Source organism: Diceros bicornis, chromosome 16 (assembly GCF_020826845.1).
Source record: "Diceros bicornis minor isolate mBicDic1 chromosome 16, mDicBic1.mat.cur, whole genome shotgun sequence".
NCBI classification, from domain to species: Eukaryota; Metazoa; Chordata; class Mammalia; order Perissodactyla; family Rhinocerotidae; genus Diceros; species Diceros bicornis.
This window is the reverse complement of record NC_080755.1, coordinates 3,061,396-3,078,347: the sequence shown is the minus strand read 5'-3', so window position 1 is coordinate 3,078,347 and position 16,952 is coordinate 3,061,396. Positions and strand designations below refer to the sequence as shown.

The 16,952-nt window shown below is 52.9% G+C and overlaps 1 long non-coding RNA gene across 16 annotated transcripts in view; it reads left to right on the top strand.

Moving 5' to 3' along the window:
- The first annotated feature begins 15,991 nt into the window (after positions 1-15,991).
- Positions 15,992-16,952, top strand: part of LOC131415225 (uncharacterized) — a 133,458-nt gene continuing 132,497 nt past the window's right edge. For 7 of the 16 annotated variants that reach the window (XR_009222358.1, XR_009222363.1, XR_009222361.1 and 4 more), the window contains exon 1: positions 15,992-16,349. This is a non-coding gene — a long non-coding RNA (uncharacterized LOC131415225). The remainder of the gene's footprint in view (positions 16,350-16,952) is intronic. The other 9 variants (XR_009222356.1, XR_009222355.1, XR_009222354.1 and 6 more) reach the window with 3 other exon arrangements.

The window sequence follows — 16,952 nt, the reverse complement described above, 5'->3', positions numbered from 1 at the left end:
ACAAGCCCATCTTATCGGAAGTTCTGTCTCTCTGGCCACATTCTCTGGATGGCCCTGTGAGGAGTTGCCAGACAATCATTTACAAGGGAAGTTTCCATTTGTAAAGGTATCTCCCTCTCTGTATTGGGAAGAGGGGGGATGACCTCATTTCTAGAAACTTATCAATGTGGAAGGTGAGGCCTTAAAACTGCATAATAAACCTTACTCTTGTTTACAGTGCTTTAGTGATAATCTCCTGTAACTGACACCCCCACCCCCAACATCCTCCTTTGTCATTGGCTGAACATGGTATTTAAGACGAGAATTTCTGCTATTGTGGAGAAACGCAGCGTCCCTGCTTTCGCCCATGTATACATGTTATTAAACTTGGTATTATTTTCTCCTGCTAACCTGTCTTGTTAATTATTTGGCCAGCCTTAAGAACCTTAAGGAAAAGGGCAGAGGGAGATTCTCTCTTCCCCCGACAACGCATTTCACGTGCTGACCTCAGGCCCAGCCCACACGGCAGGTGCTTGAATAAAGGGCAGTGATCACTGTTGCTATTATCACTGGTTTCAAAGTTGTTATTATAAAACTATTATCATCCGTTGTTTTCTGGTTATCAGATTGGGGCATGGAGATGGGGTCTCTTCCTTAGGAGCCTCAGTCCGTCCCTCCCAGCAATGCTCTCAGCAACCCAGGCCCTAGCCCTCTTCTAGGGAGGCACCTTTCAAAGATATGCTAGTTCCCTGGAGATGGACTCATATTTGGAGGTGAGCAAAAGTAAGCAGAACCATTTCTTTTGACGAGGGTGGGGATTTTGCTGAGGAGGGCCGTATTTGCTACAAACAAGGGGGCGATCCCAGAGTAGCAACACTAGTTTCACTGTTAGACAAGTGCCAGCTGCAGCTGCTCAGGACTCCTGCCAGCCCCGGCTGGGTTTTGTGCTGAGAGCCACACCGTCCACGCACCTGGGGAGGAGTTCCCAGGGCCGCAGGCTCCCGGGGGAACTGGAACTGATGACCTGGGTTACATTGAGCCCAAGAGATGAGGTTCAGGAGAAAAAGCGGGACAAAGGCCAGAGGTAGGAGAGAGCCAGCCCCAGGGGAGGAGTGTTTCTGAGCACAGCCAGGGAGGGTTTGTTATCTGATGGCTTCCTGCTGGGCTGGGAGCTTTCCTCAGTCCCCGGAGGGAGAGAGGAGGATGAAAGGGCTGCTGTCAGGCTGATAGGAAAACCCTCTTCTGTGCCAGTAGGGCTGTGTTCAGGCCAGGTACAGGTGATCAGGTGGGACAAAGGACGAGTAGGCTGTGGGAAAGGGGATCAGGATCTTAGAATAAATGCCTTGGCACCCATGTGCCTTCCTCACCCCTGCCCGCACCAGGACAGGGCATCCCGCAGGGATGAGGAGCCTCGCTGGTGTCCCAAGTCTTCTCCTTGGGGAAGTGTGCAGGATTTGGCTACTTGCGGCACGAGAGGACTGGGGTCTCCACCCCACAATGGTTTCTGTTAGTCTACAATCACGCTCTGATTACATCTGCTCCCTGAATGAACCTCCTCTCCGGGGCCTGTGCCCTGCCCTGGTCCAGCCTGGTCCTCCCTCTGCCCAGCTGGGATCCGTGGCCCTACTGGCTGCCTCTTGCTGGACTCGGGAAGCCATTTAGGGCACTGAGTGGTTGGCAGAGCTGGGGACAGCACCTCACACGCTGCAGACCGACCCTCCTTTGCAGCTTCTGGCAGCCCATCACTGAGTACAAGGCTGCTCATCATATCTTGGCCTCCATAAGGTGCAGAGCCCAGGGCCTAGCTCCTGGTGCACATCTCGTTCCTGCCTAAACTCACTCCCCTGGTGATCTCACCAGTCTTGTGACTATAATCCCATCTCCGAGCTGATGGCTCCCGAATGGCTCACTCCCTTACACTCCAGACTCAAATGCCCTGTTCTCTTCTTGTCCTCTCCACAACTGTTATCCATCTCAAGTTCAACATGCCCCCAGTTAAGCTCCAATGAAACAAGAAAGATTCCCCCTCCACACCTGCCCCTCCTGCACCTTTCTCCATCCCCATTAGCAGCAACTCTAACCTTCTGCTTTCTCAGCCAAAAACTCTGGAATCGCACTTGACTCCCATCTTCTCTCTCCCCACATCTAATGCATCAAAAGCTCCTGTTGGTTCCATCTTCAAAACACACCCTGAATCTGAACCTCCTCCTCACCTCCACTGCCACCACCTGGTGCAGGCCACCGTCAACTGCTGCCTGGGCTGTTGTAGGCGCCTCCTCCCTGGTCCCCCTGCTTCTGCCCTGGCAGAGGAAGGTTCCCCCTGGGCTTTGGAGACGGGAAGAGGGGCAGCGGAGGTGCCTTGACCAGAGGGCTGGGGCCTCTGACACTGGACAAGTCATGGGCTTGTCCACTTGTGACACTGCCTGCTGCTGACTGCAGTCTTTGTCTCATGAAGGCCCACCATCCAGGCTCCCCTCTGGGGCTCCTATACCACAGGTTGTGAGACACTGACACTGGAGAACAGAGGAAGTTGGCAGAGTGCCTGTGAGTCCCTGGGCCGATCCCCATCTTGGCAGATGGGCCCACGTGAGTGCCCAGGGCCCTTCCTTGAACCACAACTGTGCCAGGGACAGCACACCACCCACACCATCCCACCAACTGCCCCCTGGGCTTCAGCTGTGAACTCAGATTGCTCCGGGGACCCTGCTTCCAGGTGAGGCAGGCTGGGGGTCCCCCAAACACCACCTCCTGGCATCCTAACCTGAACATGAGATTTACCATCTGGGGCTCAGCAAACTCCCGCTGGGGAGCATCCTCAGCCCTGGCCTGTCCACTGGCGGGGGCACCCGGGAGGCGAGCTCACCCAGACAACCCCCCCAGTTTAGCCCTGGCGTCGTCCAGGCTGTTGGCTGGATGTGCATGTGAAAAGTGGGCCAGGAGCTCGTGCAGTGTCAGAATGTGCCTGGGAATCTGCAGGAGGGAGAGGCAGGAGGAGAGGGACAGAGGCAAGGATGAGGAAGGAGAGAGACTGTGATGAAGCAAGTCAGAGAAAGCAGCAATGTAGAGAGGGAGAGAGAAAGCAGATGGAGGATGGTTCTCTGAACTCCCAGCACTCCCATGAGCAGGGCTGAGGACGGACACCCACAGCACTTCTGATCTCAGACTCTAATGTGGAGACTTTTCCAGGGTCTTGTCTAGGGCAAAAGCCCAGAGCTTGAGGTTCTAAGCCAGCAAGAGGAAGGGCCTGGAGGTGGGCTCAGGACCAGGAGCTCGCCCTCGCCTTCCCACACTGCCTGCTCTGTGGAGCTGGACAGGCCTGTGGTCCACTAGGTCAGGGGCTGGCTCTAACCCCATTCTCCAGGCAGCCCAGAGCTGGGGCCTGTTAGGGCTTGGGCTCTCCCGGCCATGGCCCCCTGGTGCCCCCAGGTGTGGCTTCCTCCCAGATGTGGCCTTCACTGTCATGGCCCCCAGTGGGCTCCCCATGCATTTGCCCTCAAGGACAGGGCTAAATGCCAGCTGGAACATGGGGTCAGTAAGGAAGGTCTCCAAAACTCTCTCCTTGCAGTCAGTTTGGCCTCATAGTGCTTCAGCAGCTTGTCAGTCACTGTTCTGCTTGCAGTTGGCCAGGGTCTGCAGGCTGTACTGCTGGCTGGATACTAGCTCCTGATAGAAATTGAACACGGGCAGCAGGATGGCCAACATGTCTGCTCAGTGAGATGCCCCACAAACCCTCAGTCACCCAGCCCCACCCACGGAGGTCAAGGCCAGGCTCAGACCTCCCACCCAGAGACACCCTTGCCTTTGGGGATGACTCTGACACCACTGCCCTATCCAGGGCCAGATAGGTGGCCCCAGGCATTGGGACCACATCAGAGTCACAGATCTTTATAGAGATGGGGCTCCATCTACTCTGACACCTGTGTATTGGAAGGTCGGAGAGGGCTGTTGTGGGTGCTGTGGTGTGCCCCACTGCCTGAAGGGTCTGAAGGGCCACCCAGCTCCGGAGTTTTGGAGGTTCAGCTGAGGCCTCTGTGGTAACTGAATTGCAGCTCCACATCCCCCTCAGCCCTGGCTCCCCCAAGAGGCCTCCCAGAGTGCCCCACCAGTGACAGAAGTGACCCATCCGTGGTCATAAGGTGAATCAGTAGCTGGCCTGGAACCAGCTCTCTTGAGTCCCCAATTCCAGGGCTTCTCCGCACATGACATGCCCTCCCGGGTCATGTCCCCTCAGCTCTCTGTCCCTTTATCTGTGTGTCCCTGTCCTTCCATGCCTCCCCAGGTTCAGCAAGGTGGGTCTGTTGCTGGCCCGCTCTGTCCCAACCTCCTGGATACACAATACCCTGCCTTCCAGCCCCTGAAAGCCCAGCCAATCTCCCCAAACCTGCCCTTCAATACTTGATTGGCAGGGATGAACCCACTGAAACCTCTGCTTATAAACTCCATTAAAAAAGAAAAACGTGCTTCCTTTGCGATAAACTCTTAAGTGGGAGCTCTTACACTACCCAAGGGACAACACCTTCAATGACGCAACTACAGGAAGTGCAGACCTTTTCCTTCTAGGTAGTCTTCTCATTGTGACCTTGGGGAAAAGCGAGGCTCTCTGACTCAGGAAAGTGAACAATAAAAGGGTCACACTCAGTGTGGGAGAGGGGCGATGCAGGGGTCCTGCTGTGCAGCCCTCGGGGCCATCAGGACGGTGCAGCCAGCTCGGAGAGCAGTGATGCAGGGTGGACGGAGTGGGAGCCTTGACCGTGCTTCTACCTTTTCTTTGTCATTCTACTTTTGGAAACCTGTCCCAAGGAGACGCTCTCTCATATGAACATTTCAGATGCAGAGATGAGTGTTTCTAGTAGTTGCGACAACTGTAAGAGCCAATGATGGGAGATGGCTACATGGATGAGGGCATGCTCACAGGTACTGGAGCATCATACAGCCATCAAAAAGCATGTGCTAATCTTAAGTAAAAAAAAACCACATCAATATTCAAATTCAATATTCATATGTGTGACATTATGTAAATCAAATGGGGGGGGGAATCCCAAGATCTGTGTGTAGAAAAGTTTGAGGAAAACACATCAATGTGTTTACAGTGGTTATCTTTGAGAAGGAGAGCTATGGTTGATATAGCTTTTAACATTTTCTGCTTTTCTAGATAGTCAAATTTTCTCAAATGTGTTCATATATATTATTTTTAAAAGGGAAAATAGATAAGAAACTAAAAATATCTCTTCCTAGAAAAACAGCTTTTGCCAACTTGTCTTTCCTCTTCTGCTCCCTCTGAGGGATTATGTGAGTTTTTAAGGGGCTACTGTTACACTCGGGGAGGATGGAAGTGCCGCCAGCCTGGAGGAGTGGGCCTTGGAGAGGGACTTCTCAGGTGGTGGCTGGGGACCTCTGCCAGGGCTGGCTGCTCACCCAGGCCCCAGTGGGCCAGCTGGAGATGCAGGTCTTTGGGCCTTGGTAAAGATGTGGTGCAAACACACGATGGCCTCACTGACAGAGGAAGCACAGTATAAGCTCCGGCCATGGAGTTCCTGCCCCTCAAAAGGCCTCTGCCCCCAAGTCCCAGCAGAGCTGAGGGGCCCAGGGAGAGGGCAGGGGCTGCCACCGTCCGTGGGACTCTAGCAGCAAACACCTTTCTCAAGTGACGCCTTATGTGAAAACCTCATCAGCGGGATAGACTATGTAACTTGTGGGGCCCAGTGCAGAGCAAATATGCAGGATCCCTTCTTTAAAAAAATGACAAAATTTCAAGATGGTGACAGCAGAGCTCTACACCAAACACAGGCTTTTCTAAACATGGGTCACACTCCCCAGAAGCCGGCAGAGGATGGGAGCTGCTCTCGCTGCCAGCCTTCCTGGCACCCTCAGTGCCCACCTGCTGGGGTGACCCTAAAGGATCTTAGAGGAACTCAGGGCTCTAGAGAATTCAGAGGAAATGCCACTGATGGTGTGAAAAGAGCTAAGGCTTGAGACCCACTCAGAGCAGGCTCAAATCCGCCTTATGCTGCTTCTCAGCTGTGTGACCTCCAGCAAGATGCCTAACATCTCTTAACTTCAGGTCTTTCCTGGAGAATCTGAAGGTGAAATGAGGTCACCCCTGCAAGTAATGGGACCATTTGAGGGCCTGATGCAGAGAAGGTGCTCAGTAAATGCTAGCTCTCCACAACCCCATTTTGAGGGAAAACAGAAAAGCAAAAACACCCAGATTCTCCCATGCAAGTGCCCTGTCACCACCTAAAGAGCACTGGGGAACATGCCTTCTCACTAGCAGCTTAGCACCTGGCTGAGTAGTGGCCCTCTGAGCACCCCTGGCAGCCACATTTGCTGTGGCTCCCCTCCCAGCATCCTCCTCTCCACCCATGCTCCCCAGCCAGCCAGCTCCAGAACACAGCCTGAGTCTCCTCTCCAGGGTGAGCTGTAAGGATGCCAGAGAGACTTCTGCTACTTCCTGCAGCCCCCTCCCCTCCCAACTGTTCCTCCTCTGCCTCTGCTCATCACCCCCACCTCCTACCACCCTGGAGAACTGGGAACTTCTCCAGTGTGTCTGGGGTTTGAGCTGAACGACATAGGGGATGCCATAGGGACTCTGTCGTACACCCCATTTGTGGACAGGAAAACAGGCCCAGAGAGAAAGTGTGAACCCCCCCGGGAGTCAGGGCAGCCCCAGCCTAGGAGACTGTCCTCATCTCCCTGACGTGGTCTCTGTCTTTCTCTGCCACATCAGATGCCCCTCCCTGGTCACATTGTCCACGTGTGCTCTCTGCTCCCTCCTCTGTGATGACCCAGCACTTTGGCAGTTGGAGGCCCCTGGTGTTGTCCTCCTCGGGGATGTGTCACAGGGGGCTGTCCCCTCTCCCAGCAGTGTGTTGCCTGAGGGCAAACCCCCACCCTGGGGTCTCACTCCCTCAGTACAACAAGAGCAGGAGTGGAAGGTGCTAAATGGGTGGAGACATCCCTGGGCTGTGTGGCAGACGTCCAAAGATAGTAGCTCAGGAAATCACAAACACGCCACAGAGCCAGCTCTGCTCCCTTTTCAGGGCACGTGGCTTTGTCCCCTCAAGGCCACTTGCTGAACCGCAGGATGAATGGGCTCTGACAATTGAGTGAATGGAGCACTTTGAAAGCAAAATGGGACAGTTACCCTCTCTCCACTTCTGGGTTACTAAAACTGCCCCGGCCTGTGCTTGAAGAGCGGCTGAAAATATCTAATGGAGAAATATGCATTGCTGATGCAGGCTTTTCTATTTTTTCGATTCTCTGAGACCCTTGGCACATGAAAAAATGGCTGTTCTTGGATCTGAACTCTAAAGAGCTAAGGGACTCACACACAGGCTCGTGGAGAGCTCAGAGACACGTGAATACCCAGTCAGCACCCTTACTGTCCTGATGTCATCACCCTAATGCCAGTCTGCTGTCTTTGCCAGTTCTGGTATCTGCACGTGGTACCCTTTTCTCTTTAGGCTGGAGGGATGTGTGTGTGTGTGTGTGTGTGTAAGACTACTCTGTATGTAAAACTGATGGCGCTCTTCTCAGATACGTCTACAAGACATCTACTCCCCAGGGACAAGAGCAAAAACCAGAGGCCGTCAGGTCAGGCACTCTGCTCCCTGCATAGGCAACACTGGCAGTCTGGGAATCTGATTTAAGGATTGGGCCAGGTTGGCAAAGCTCTGGAAAGCTGTGAGCCTGGGGACCCTGCAGAAGCCTTGGACCATGGCCCAACCCTGCTACAAACCAGTGTCAGGATGGTGGCAGGAGCCCCAGCCCCACTGAGATCGCAGAGGCCTCCTTTCCCTTATCCCGCAGGTCCCTTCTGGGGATGCATTTGCTTTGGATCTGGGTTTGCTTGGCTGACATCAGGGCCTGCTCAGCTGACCCTTGTCAACGATGTCCATGGAGAGTTTGGAATTTGGCTTACACCCCAACTCGCCAGCTAGAGTCCAGCTCTGTCTGCCCAACTGGGTCAATGCCTGGTGTCTCAGCTGAGCCCTGCCCACTTTCCACCCCACAGTCTGACCTTCTTGGCCCATCAGAGGCAAACCCTCATTTGTCACACTCCTTAGCAGCACTGCTCATCGGCTCCTGCCACACCCCAGTCCCCTCTCTGGAGACAATGTCTTTAATCCAGAATGCATTTAATCAGTGCAGTCATTGGTGGTGGAATTAGTCCTGGGTTTTCTCTCTTTTGTTAGCAAAGTTTTGCTAAAGATCTCTGTACTTCTTGCTTTTCCAACATCTGCCACACAACTCAGTTCTCTCTCCTTCATTCTCCATTCCCTCTGGCCTCTTCCAAGCCTAAGAGATGTCCATCTCTGTCTCCCTTTGTGCCAATCCTGTCAGCATGTCCTGATGGAGTCTCTGTGGTGGGCACCATGCTGGGCATGGGTGAGACAGCCAGAGGTGGATAAGTCAGATCCCTTCCCTGGAGGAGCTTCCACCCTAAGAAGAGGGTCAGATACCCACAGAGGTAACTTATACTCCAACAAGGTGCACACCTCCTGCAGTGGGAGGGTCTCACCATGGAAGCCACAAGCGCTACCCAGAGGTTTTGCAGGACAAATAGGAGCCCAACTGCGCTGGCCCCGTGGTGTAGCAGTTAAGCGCACGAGCTCCGCTGCTGGCGGCCTGGGTTCGGATCCCGGGCCTGCACCGATGCACCTCATGTCAGGCCATGTTGTGGTGTCATCCCATATAAAAGTGGAGGAACATGGGCACAGATGTTAACCCAGGGCCAGTCTTCCTCAGCAAAAAGAGGAGGATTGGCACGGATTTTAGCTCAGGGCTTATCTTCCTCACAAAGAAAAAAAGGAGCCCAGCAAGTGTGTTACAGAATGGAAGGAATTGGAGCAGAGGGGATGGTGTGAACAAAGATGCAGAGTACGACAGGGTGTTGAGTGCAGCACAGCAGGGTTGGGGATGGCAGGAGGAACATGGGAAACAGGACTCAAGGCACAGAGTGGGCCCTGCAGAGGGGCTGACTGGGGAGGGGTCAAGGCGGCCCTCTCCATGTCAAAGTTGGTTTGCAAACCTGATTCCATGGCTACAGTTTTACCTTAAACCCTGAACTAAAGATCTCTGCAGTTTCTTGCATAGTCAGGCTTGCAGGATTCTGAGTGCTACCAAGTCAGGAAAATATCACCACCATCTCTAAACTCCTACCCTGCCCTTTAGAGCTGCCTGAGCCATCCCAACTTACTTCCAATCATAAATGGGAGAAAAATAGCTATTAAAACAATGAAATGGTGCCAAACTAAAGATTCTAGAGGAGCGGAGGATTCTTCTCAGAGGAGGATGCTCCCTTTGTTTTAGATGGTCCTTGGAGCTTTTTGGTTACAAAAGATAAGGCCCAAGAGGGCTGTTTAGATGGAAAAGAAGAGACTAAGCAGAGCTGGATAGTTTTGCTTAATAAATTTTGTGCAGACTTTTGTTTGGGTATGCTCTCCCGTTACCTCTAGGGAGACATGGCTGTGGGTGGGGGCTCCAGGGATGGAGAGTATACATGGAGTAGAGACAGGGCCAATGTCCTTGATGTGTGACCTGTCCACAGCCCGCTTAGAAGGGCCTAATGCCTGGTTTCAGGCTCTGTTGTTGTTGCCTTGAAATTCTTAAGAGCCTTGCATTTTCATTTTGCACTGGACCCAGCAAAGTATTTAGCTGGTTCTGAAGAAAGTGTATACAAGGGTATATTGGTAAAGGATTAATGACCAGCTCTCTGAAAAAAAAACTCTGACTGGTAGCACTGGCTGATTTCCATGGTGTAAACATTCCAACCTTGGCCCATTTTAAGCTACCAAAGGGCGAATAACAAGCCTGAAAGAGTCTTGAAAATTTCACAACAAACTTCCAAATTGGTATAAGCCAGCTCCAACACATCACTGGACGGGGGCGAGGATCTTGGCAGATAAAGAGATTATGAACACCCCCACCACCAACAAAATGGTGTTGGAAGCATGTGGAGAGAGGCCAGTGTGAGGAGAGGAGGTCAGCAAGAAATCCGTGTAGCAGGAAAGGCTGAGTGACAGGAGGGCAAGGATGTCTTCTATTCACCTTTAAGCCATTTTCTGTTTCAGTACTGCAAACCCCTTCTACTGTATCTAAGGCTTTCAGAAAGTCTGATCTATACTTGGCTGGTGTCAGGGGCTTGGGGACTGAAAGAGGAGCCAGTTGGGTGTCATTAGGTCTTTCCTGGATACTCTGGTTGTCCTCCTGGGACAGGGCAGGACTGTACTTCCCAAGCCCCTGAAGTTGAGTGTGTTCAAGTGACTCACTTTGTCCAATGAAATGTGAGCAGTGCTGTCAGGCACCATTTGCCATATTGCTTCCCCTGCCATGGGACTGGTGAATTTCCTGATTGTGGGAGACCCATCAGCCTGTGACCCTGACTCTGAGTGAGAATGTTGTGGAGCGGAACCCACAATGGACACACAGAGTGAGAGAAAAAGCAATCTTTGTTGTTTTAAGCCACTGAGACTTGGGGGCTGTTTGTAATTGCAGCAGAATCTAGCTCCACCTGATGGACACAAGGAGTGCCCATACGGGGGTAAGGAGCAGTCAAGACCGAGTGAAGACAGCCACTGTGACAAGTGATACAAGAAGCCAGGAGAGCAGAATTGGAAGCCAGACGTGGCCATGAAAATGGAAGACCCTGAAAATCCTCAGGAATAAGTGGGATGGGGCTTGAGGAATTTTTCTGGCTATCAAGTGGACCATGAGAGCTTGAGGCCATCCAGGTCACACAGTGGTTCCCGAACATGCACCTTTTATCTGGCTCGTCTCCCCAGCAAGGAAGGAATAAGTTGTGGGGCAGGCACAGGCCAAGGATCTGCAGCCAGGAGACCCAAGGTTAAGCCTGTATTCTAGCACTGGAAGTGACCTTGGAGTGCCCTTGGATAAGTCCTCCCTCTTCTGTGGACCTCTGAGTTCTCAGATCCCTCCCAGCTCTGACTTTCTAAGACCCTCTATCTTTGTCACGGGCGTCACTCATCACTTACTTGGCTTCTCAGTGCCTCCTGCCTACCTGATGGCCTACTTCCTGGGAAATGGGCTCTGTTTCACCTTCCTAAAGCCCCTCCAGAGCACACAGGTGCCCTCTGCCCTGCAGGATGTGGATGTGTGTGTGTGAGTGAGAGTGAGAGACAGTGAGAGACAGTGAGAGAGAGAGACTACAGCCAGAAGGCTTTACCAAGCTGATCTTTCAGTCTTCTTAAAGAAATCCTTTGCCCTGGAGAGTAATGCACTCAGTTGAAAACGTTGCTCCAAATTCCCACCAAACAGGCCTCTGCTGCCACACTGACAAACACACACACACACACACACACACACACTTTCACTCAAAACTGACCAGTTTTGTGCTCCCCAGCACCAGAGAGGGCCCTGCCTTTTGCACCCACCCCTTCTCTGGCCTACCAACCCCTGAAACCTTTCAAGGCCATATGCAACATGAACCCACACCTTCTTTGGCCATAAAATGACTCATTTTCTAGCTGGGTTCACACCACAAACTCTATTATGGCACCAATCACACTCTACCCCAATCAGACCTTAAGGGTAGAATCTTCCATCTCTTTACTGCCTGCCACAGAGCCTGATGCCCATTCATTCATCAAGCCCTTACAGAGTACCTACTATGTGTGAGGCAGAAGGGACAGAGTGATAAAGGACACCCCTGCTTTCAAGGAGGTCTCACCAGGCCGGGTTGGGGACAGACACCCAAGGACCTGGGTCTGACATGGCATGCTGAGGGTGGGAAAGCCGTGGGAGCAGGGGGCAAGGAGAACATTCTGGGATGAGAGTCCCCAGGAGGAGGCATTCGAGCTTGGTAGGATCCCACCAGGCAGGGAAGCGTGGGGGTGACAGGGGCACTCCAAACAGAAGCCCCAGCATGTGCAAAGGCCAAGATGTGCACAGCTCATGACCAGGGAGCACTGGCTGGATCCCCAAGTGATGAGGGAAGAGGAGCCTGGGGAAGAGGATGAGGCAGTGGTCAGCTGATCTTAGGCAGTTAGTGAATGAGTGAGTGAGTGAATGAATGACACCCGACACCCTTGATCATGAAGCCACTAACCTGGTGCTGGTCCCTAGACCTATTCCCTGGTCCCTAACAACGACTCAGCTTGGTTTCAGGGATATGTGTAGGGCTAGGATAGATCTCAGAATGAACCAGATGGTTTAGACTCGGGACAAGCCCCCATCCCAGGAGCGACATGGGAAGAGGCTATGAGTAGAGTGGCAAGACTAGCAAGTAGACAAGGAGACGTGGGTTCTAGTCCTGGCTGTGCCACCTCCCAGCTGTGTGAGCTTGGGCAGGTGACTTGAGTTCTCTTAGCCCCCTTCCTCGTTCAATCCTATGATTATAGCTATGGGGAACTGACTAAGGAAGCATGTCTGACAGTGCCTGGTGCAGGGTAGAGGAGGTGTGTGGAATCTGAACCTTTTGTTCAACCTCAAGTTCCGAGCTGACATGACCATCAGTTCAGAGCTTGGCAGTGGCACCATAAGGTGGAATTGGCAACTTCAGATCTTTGAACATTCCAGGCAGAGCTGGCTTCAAAGTCATGTGATGGGGTCCTATGCTCAGAGGGCCCCGTGCTTGGGGCTTCAAGTTCCGCAGTTGTAACCTTGTAGTTCTTAACCATTTCTCTTTTATTTGTTTTCATGAGTAACATCTGATGGAACAATGGAGCACTCCCCCAGGGGCTTGGAGCCTCAGCCCCCATGTGTTCCTGCCTCCTGCTGCCTCACTGGGATGGTCTCTCAGCTGCTTGCTCCACACACGTTGGCACCCCAGAACCCATGACCTCCTCTACCCTCTCTCTGGGAACAAATGGTTCTAGTCAGCAAGGAAAACTCACATCCCTCCGTGAGTCACCCTCAACCCTCTTCAGGAGCCTCGGTGTAGGTGCAGTAAGAGTGGGTGCAGTGCAATCCCGATGGTGTCTCAGGGCAGGGTGAGGGACAATGCCTGGGCACTAGGTGGGTGACTCAGCAGGGACATCTTGCCCACCCTTCATCTAGGTACCAAGTGTATCCTGGCACAGAGGTGAGAGGAGGTTGGAGGTTGAAATTGGGGGGGGCGCCTGTCTGCCATGGGTGGGTTGGTGGGCTGTGAGAAGGGGAGGTCGACTTCCCCGACTCCACCCAAGGCCTTGCATTTTTCCCTTGCCTCAGGCCCTACAAATCATGCAGCCGACCCTCGTTAGAATCTATGTTTCCATTTTCCCGTCCTCAGCTCAGAGTCCACGGTCCTCGTGTGACGTGGCCAAATGGCTCTGAGCACCTGGTGAGCATGGTGAGATGAGGGGGGAGAGGCAATCACATCATTCGGTGCTGGGGTGGACAGCTGGTGAGGGGCGTCTAAGGGACAGAGAGCCAGCGCCTCCCAAGCTTTAATGTAAATGGCAATCGACTGGGCTGTTGTGAAAGTGCAGATTCTGATTCTGGAGGTCTGGGCAGGGCCTGAGATTCTGCATTTCTAACATGCTCTTGCTTCATGGACCACATTTTGAGTAGTGAAGTTCTAGAAACCTTAACCTAGGAACAGCATGGCCTCCAGACCCATGAGCCTGGAGCCGGTGAGCCGCTGTAGGAGCTCTTATGACAGGCAGAGAGAACGACTGCTTGGAACTGAGCCAAGAGCCCACACTATGATGACTTACCAGGGACTCTGTGTCCCCGGACTCTTCAGCTGATAATGTGGGGATGCTTACTCAATGTGGTCATCAGCAGAGTAAATAAAAACTCGCCCATAAATAACCTCACTCAATCCTCACACCCTTGTCAGGCAAGTATAAAAAGGCTGTTTTATAGATGAAGGAATGGACGCATAGAGGATGGGGGGGGCGCACTCCAAGTTGCAACTGTCAAGTGGCAGATCTGAACTCAGATCTGACTAAGGCCCTTCCCACTCTGCCAGCATCACTAAATTTACTTTTGGAGACTGGCTTAGTTGTGGCTGGAAGCTGGTACCTGCTGCCGGTCATGTGCCCCCCCGATCCTGCTGAAGCCTGGAGTGTGAGGTGTTGGGCCTGTGCCCTGGGCACCCCGGCCAGCCTCCTCTGCACCCCTCGTCAGCAGTCACCTCTGGCTTCAGCCGCTTGACATTGATCTCCCCATTCTCGATCTGCTGCCGTAGCTGCTTGGCCACTGTCTTCTCGTCTCCACGATCTGCAGCAGGTGCAGGTACTTCTGCATCAGTGCTTCGTGCTCCCTGGCCAGGGTCTGGGAGCTGTGGACAGACAGACGTGGTAAGACACTGCCTTCTTGTCCCCCAGAGATCCAAGCAGAAATGGGGCTCCCACACTGACTGCAATTAGAAGATCCTGACTCCCAGACATGGTGCACAGGGCCTTGACCTGGCTGCTGTGCTGTTACCGACTGCTCTGGCCCCTTCTCCAACTCCTGTCTCACACTCTGACCTCTGGTTCCTCTAACTGATCCTGTTCTCTCCCCTCCCCCTCCAATCCACCCCCCCCCCCCGGGCCTTTGTACAGTCTCGCTCTCTTGTTAGGGGTAATGCATCCGGTGACTTTAACTTAGAGTCAATGCTCAAATGGAACAACAAAGCCTGGATGACAGCACATCTGTTTAGTACATCGTTCACTGAATATTTTGAACTCATTGTTGAGACCTACCGCCCAGAGAAAGAGATTCCTTTCAAAATATGACTGCTCACTGGTAAGTGCTATGGTTGCCATGGAGAGACTGATGCTGGTGTGTGTCCCCCTCCACACACACACAGAAGTTAGCAAAAGTCTTATGACTCACATAATAGACGTCTCTGAGGAGAGCAGGGCCAAAATCACAAGCAGCTCTGAAATGGCTTGAGGGAGCAAGGAAAGAAGCCAGGCCTGGGTTTTTATCGTGGTTGGAGGTTTTAAAGAAAAAATATTCAATGACACTTGTCAAAAATGGCAAGGCATATTTTATTCAGAACCACTGCAATAAGTAGAGACCACTGTGATGGGATTCACAGCTGGGGAGAAATGAGATTGGGCTCGACTTTGAATGCAGCATGGGCAAGTGAGCATTCACGGCCAGGCAGCATGGTGGGGGTGAGGAGAAGGAAAATTACTAAGAGAAAAAACAAATGTTGGGGTTTCTAGCTAACCTGACCTAACAAGATTATTACCGAAGCCAGGCCAGAGTTATCAGACACCACCTGAGGGATGGTGGGGGACGTGGAGGAGCCCAAGCAGATCTCGAGGGTGATCAGATCTACGGGTGTGGGTTCTGCTTAAAGTGACTTAGCAAGGTTCTTACTAAAACTGGATTTTACAAGGAAGTGCACACACAAACCTAGGAAAAGGTTCAGGATCCTGACTAAAGTTTGGTCAAAGCAAGAAATCTTTGCCAGGGGTGAGACCAGGGCGAGAGTTCTGCACACATACAGGGGCTTGTGTGGTTGGATCCCAAGCCAATGCCAGAGAAAGGAGACTCTGGACTTGCTCTTCAGCTTGTCCAGGTGTGGACATGAGGGGAAGAGGGAGAGGAGAGGCGTAAGCTGTCAGCACACAGCAAAAAGTGCAGAGTCTGACTGCTCGTTACAAGGACAAACATGCAAAGAAAAGCATGCATCCGCAATGGCTTGTTTTTATATAAAGAAACACTAACAGAAGCTCAAGAACGATCAGAACTGTGCACTGGGGGTGGCTGGAGTAAGTGCTGCCATCTTGCTGTCCTGTAGGCCACGGGGACCAGTTCCACATCCCATAGAGTGTTGCCCAGAGCTCTACCCTCGTGGTGGTCCCACTCAGAGGTGGTGAGGAGGGGGACGGAGCCTGGCGGTGCAACAGCCTGAGGCCTGAGATGGTGTTCACTCTGCGGCCATGATCTGCTCCCATTGGCCAGGCAACGAGGAGAAACCACCGTCTCCTTCCACAGGTAACTGGTCGCCACTGCCCAGTCAGCCCCCCATGAGGTCCAGCCCGAGGTGGGCAGCACTTTGTGCTCGGGGCCTGTCCAGCAGGTGAGTCAGCCCTGGATGCTGTGTAGCTGTGGTCTGGGCCACCGTCTCTGCTCGGGGCACCTCGGGCCACCATGGCCACCCCACAGCCACCAGCACCCACCTTATGGCCTCCACCACCCTCTCACCCCCACCCTGCAGCCACCCTGCTCTCCACTGATTTGGGCTAGGGCCAACAATGTCAAGTAACAGGATAGTCTGGAAACGCTCTTCCTTAGGTCACTATCTTCTTGGATTTGCTGTGACTTTTCTGCTCTTTTGATGGCAAGGAGCCTGCCTTGATCTCTGCAATCAGGAATGTGGCTGAGCAAATGCAGCTTGTACCTGCTGGATGGATACACCTCCCAGATGCTCTGTTGCTAGAAGGTTCCTGGCAGTGCAGGGAAAGGTGGCTCTGCAGGTGGAGGTGAGTGTTGGAGAGGTGTCTGACAGCATCCTGGGCAGAGCAGGTCAAGGCCCACTCCTCATGGGAAGGCTGACCCTGTGGACTTGGACTCAGACAGCATCCTGGGAGGAGCAGGGTTCAGCCCACTCCTCAAGGGGAGACTTACGCTTGGGACTCTGCATCTGACAGCATCCTGTGTGGAGCAGGGCGAGGCCCACTCCTCATAGGGAGGCTGACCATGTGGACTTGGATTCTGCATCTGACAGCATCCTGGGTGGAGGAGGGCACGGCCCACTCCTCACCGGGAGGCTTACCTCGGGGACTCGGTGAAGGGGCTCCTCTCTACACATCGTCCTTTGGCTCCTACAGCAGGGTGAGGTGTTTGCTTTCCCCCTGGCCTGGCTCCCTTCATGAGGGCTTCTGGAATTCAGCTAGTTCAATGAGTCCTTTCCTGCGGACTCCACACTGGAGGTCCCAGAACAGTGCGCTGAAGACATTCTACTTTGAAAACCTCCTGGCAGATCATTTTGTTTCATGTTGCAGGTTGTTATTGAATTTTGAAAGACCTGAATGCCACTTGTTGTCTGTAGTCTTGTTGAAGGTTTACAGTGGTTTGTTCTAATT